The 4,713-nt window shown below is 46.1% G+C and overlaps 1 long non-coding RNA gene across 1 annotated transcript; it reads right to left on the bottom strand.

Annotated features, from left to right (window-relative positions):
- Window positions 1–266: 266 nt before the first annotated feature.
- On the bottom strand, window positions 267–3,011 carry LOC123060574 (uncharacterized). Its single transcript, XR_006428032.1, has 6 exons — window positions 2,803–3,011; window positions 2,577–2,693; window positions 2,439–2,480; window positions 2,188–2,267; window positions 1,635–1,721; window positions 267–1,141 (listed from the first exon to the last, which is right to left on the bottom strand). It is a non-coding gene; the product is annotated as an uncharacterized lncRNA (long non-coding RNA).
- Between the last annotated feature and the right edge of the window lie 1,702 nt (window positions 3,012–4,713).

Here is a 4,713-nt window from a genome sequence, read left to right as displayed (position 1 = left end):
ACCACTGTTTTTGTTCCTGTGGGTATGTGTCTTGTTCTCTCGATGAATTGTTTGGTGGTGATGACCGGCTGGAAATATCGTTCTCTTTCGGATCCATATGTATTACTGGTTCTGGCAAACAATTGGTGCTTCATTAGTTTCGGTTTGATATACATTCATACTAGTGGCTGGGCGCGTCATTTGAGGCGGTCCGGTGCGCACTTATCTTGCTTATAATCCTTAAGGGCACTTATGTACAATTCTTGTTTAAAAAAACATACACTTCAAAAAAAAATCTAGCGTAGGAGCATGCACAAAATCAATCAATATGCAATACAAGTAACCTGAAAGTTAAGATAGATACAAACACTTGTTCTGGACTACTATAACTGAATCAGCTATGCAACTATACGAGTAACCTGTAAAATAGAACATGACCTCAAATAGTTCAGACCAACTTTCTTATATAGCATAGGAACTTCATAGGTAAACATTTTAAACAAATATACTTAGGGTCAGTAGGCATCCATACATTAAGAAAAATAGCAAAAAAACATTTATGTAGGTGCGGTCATCTCGACCTTCCATGTAATTCAGCACAAAAGCATATACTACATGAGATGACAAGAATAAGAAACAAACGGGAAGGAAAGACAATCTGCATTGAGTCTCCATGAATCTCATTGTCACCCAAAGATTGCTCTTTCTTTATTTTAGATCAGTTTGTAGTACATCCACCCCCCACAGCATACTTCATTTCCATATTGGAGAAAATAGTAAATTGCTCTTGGGCTCCTAAATCTTAAAATCTAGCAAGATATCTACCCATCCAATAGAATTTCTAACGAAAATGTGTTGGAGCTAGTGAAAAAAAAAGCATTTGGTCCATTCAGTGGGGACATAAGTACCTTCTAGTAAGAAAATATGCTACGCAGCAACCATATTTCTATAGAAACAGAATTACATCTACATCTACAACTGGAAAATATCAGTGATAATGGAATACTATCTACAATATGCTTACCATGAATGTAGGCCAAAATACTTTTGAGGAAAAATGCCAGTGCTAGAAATGTTATACTGAAATTTGGAGTGGGAGGAGAGATAAACAAACCTTCCATAAATCCCCTTACAAATTTCAACAGTAAAGAACTGTACTAATCTGCAGCGTCAAAATTAAATTTTAGTCAGCTGTATGTACATAATATGATCAATTTCTAATAGTACCATACTTTTTTCTAATTGGCTCCTGTGATTTTTGAGAGTCCAGATCAATAAGATTAGCATAACAAGCGTCATGGTTCAACTTATGCAACTACCAACATCCGTTTTATTTAGCCACAAGAAACTTAGCTTAACTACATTATCTCACAATTTCATTAGAGACTACAGCAGCAGCAAGAAAGCATCATGGTTTAGGCTTCGCTACTACCAAAATATGATCTCATGCGTAAAAAGAACAATAAATTGTTCGGCTTAGCATCATGTTTCATCTCACACAACTACCAAAATGTCAGGGTAAGCCATTGTCTTATAGTTTCAGGAAAAAGGATTACAAGTAGATGGATGGGCGGCCAGAGTGGAAGAAAATGAGGGAGCAATAAGAAGAGAGGAAGAGTGGGGGCTAGCAATGGGGAGAATCGGCGGCAGCTCACCTTGGCTCACCATGTCCTATAAGTTTGTTTACATGACTAAGTAGCTCTGACTTATCAGTTGACGCAAATGCTATCTCATGCATTGGCCTGCAATGTTCAGAACATAGAGAACTCTAAACAAATTGGCAATATCATTCAAAGAAAGCAAGGAGATAAGCATGTCTAAAAACAAATATGTAAAATAATTTTAGGATTTAATACCACTTCTAGTGATTTGGCAAATAAAAACTTGCAAGAATATTATTAAGGCTAAACTCTTTAAATTGAATCACAACATTGTAAATTACAAGCATATTATCACACAAGCATACTGTATGTTGTAAGAAATGCCATAATCAAAAGCAAGAACGCACTCGAGCTGAAAAGAAAATTATGTATCTGGAAACGAGATGAACACTATTATCGCTGTCGCTATTAGTGCTACCTAGATTGGGCAACGAGTTGAACACAGGAGGCGAGTGAACCCTAAAGAATATTTGTGCAAACCACAACATGATTTGTATACATGAGGAAATAAACAGACGTCTAACAGATATTCAGAGAATGTACATACATTTAGCTAGGCAAGTGACTGGAAGCAACCTTCTCCAGACCACAGGAATCATCCATGTCACCATCAATAATCCTAGATACCTGAAGATCAAACACGAAACATACTAGTTTCCTCAGTAACCACGGACAAAGACATGAGACAATCGTGTTGAAACACTGAATTTGTAGAGGAAAAAAAATCATGTCTTAACACAAACAAATTCAGTGCTAACTTTGCAAGATTCTGCTGTGTCCGAAGAAGGAAGACATTACCTGTACGGGCAGACCGACAAGGAAATTACTAAAGGGCAAAGCCTATTATAATACCCAAATCAGTTCACCCGCATCAACAATATAGGAAATAAACAAGGAATTTTGCTTCAGGGAAGAAAGGAAAGGGTATATATGTACCTCGGTCATGGTAGATGTGAAGATGCTTGGTATGGGTTGGGTCGTGTCACCGATGCCCAAACTGATGACCTTGGCGTCTGGGTACTTCTTCTGGTGTGCTTCACATCTCATGCTAATCTGAACCACGCGCACAAAGGATGATCAGTTAAACAGTCATATATACGTTAGTGAGTGAAGAACATTCATGCATACTCAAATGGCAGTGAAATCTCTAAATTTTCTGTACCCTCTGGGAATAAGTAACCATTCTAAAGCTTCTCCATGTCTGGATTACGAAGCACACTCGTCCGAGAAGCTGAATTAATTGGTTGCAGCGGTGATGTATTATGATGCAGAAATTCAGAGAGAACCAAACATTAGGAGATGGCAACACAGTGCATATTCCCCTCTTTGCTGGAGGTGCAACATCGAGTGGAAGGACAACCTTCTCAAGTACCCTGCTTGGATGATCAAACCAAACGGATACGACAATTAGACACATAATCAAATTGAGATCCCTTCATGAAACATCAATTAAACAGAGCGGAAACACACAGGATAATTGAGCACCCCTAATACAAGTATACAACTCTATATCAGGAACATGATGCAACAGTCTGAGGCTAGAGCACACACAAAAAGGCCTTCTGTTCACACAACCAAAATTTGATACTCCTATTAAGAATACACATGCACGCTGATGCAGAAAACACACATGAAAAACGACAACGAATTAGAATGTGTGCGAGTTAGAGAGGAATGAATGGACGATGGACTCAACATCACGGCGCAGTTGCAGAGGCTGGGTAGCACGACGCAACGCCAGTGGTCGGCAAGAACGGGCCTCCCTTCAGCGACTACTCCGTCAGCAGCCGGCGCGGGCAAGAGGTTGGATCTGATGAGTCGAGGACAATGGAGCCGTCGCCGGCGCACTGCATCCACCCCGGCGTCCACGCGACCAGGACCGACTGCAGCGCCTCCCATCTCCTTACGACCTGCATCTCCTCCCCCACCTCGTCCCCGTCCTCCGCGGCGGGCTTCAGATCGACGTAGACGGCGTCGACATAACACGCGTTCCCCCCCCCCCCCCCCCCCGCGTCGTCTCCTCCGAGGCGACTCGGGGGCCAACCCTAGCCGCCGCCACCTAGTCCCCCCGTCTTCCTCCCTCCCTCCGCCGCCGCCAGAGGTGGCCAGCGGCGCGGCCGCTCGGCACCCATGAAGGTGGCGGCGGGGACCTCGGCGGATCCACCCTTCGTGGAGAGCCTCGGCATCCGGGGCGGCGGCCAGCGGCGCCGCAGGGTGCAGGTGGGCCGCCTCCCCGGCTGCGCGGGCGGCGTGGAGGCGGCGGGTGTCGGCGGCTGCAGCAGCTTCCCGTAGGCCGGCTGAACCTTGGAGAATCGGCGTCCACAACCTCGATCTGCTCCGATCCGCGCCGTCCCTGTTCCTGATGGTTCCGGTCGCTGTTTTCTGGATGGCGGGTGTGCGGATCTGGTGGTTGGGTGCGGTTTCGGGGGAAACCCCTGGCCGGCGCGACGGCCACACTGAAGATGTCGCCTTTGGGCGTCGTTTTCCTTGCTGAAGGCTTCGGTGGGCTTCCTGCACCTCCCACCCCACCCAGCAGCTCAGGTGAAAGCCTCAGTTCCTCGATTCATGGCGACAACGGCACCTTGGTGGCGTGATCCTTCCTGAAGGCGTCGTCAGGGAAGTGCTCAAGTGGTGGTGGAGCTGGTGGTGGTTCGACGGCGGATTGTATTGGTCTGATCTTCATCTTCGGTAACTTGCTCGGGTCCATGTGTGGAGGGCTTCAACCGCTGGTGCGAGGGGAGTCCCTCTCTCGTGCCATGGGCTATGAGGCTCCTATCCTTGACCGATGCGTGGTGCTGCATACTCTCGGCCTTCTCCGGGGTTTCTCAGCGCCTTCGTTTCGACAACTCGCGTCTAGTGCTCTGCCTTGCTGCAGCCGGCAACGGTGATTGGGTGTTCGACTCCCCGTTTCGTGTGGGTGTGTTCTTGGTGCCTCCTTTGGCTACATGGGAATTCTGATCTGGGTTCTAGGGTGAACCACTCTGCAGGCCGCCGGTGCGGCATCTGTCGAGCCCGGGTGAAAGGGTAGGGGCCCTTTGCGGAGGCGGAGTCCGGTCATGTGTTGCCCCTGTTT

This window comes from Triticum aestivum, chromosome 3A, assembly GCF_018294505.1.
Source record: "Triticum aestivum cultivar Chinese Spring chromosome 3A, IWGSC CS RefSeq v2.1, whole genome shotgun sequence".
Taxonomy (NCBI): domain Eukaryota; kingdom Viridiplantae; phylum Streptophyta; class Magnoliopsida; order Poales; family Poaceae; genus Triticum; species Triticum aestivum.
Note: the sequence above shows the minus strand (reverse complement) of the source record. Positions and strands in the feature narration are given on the sequence as shown.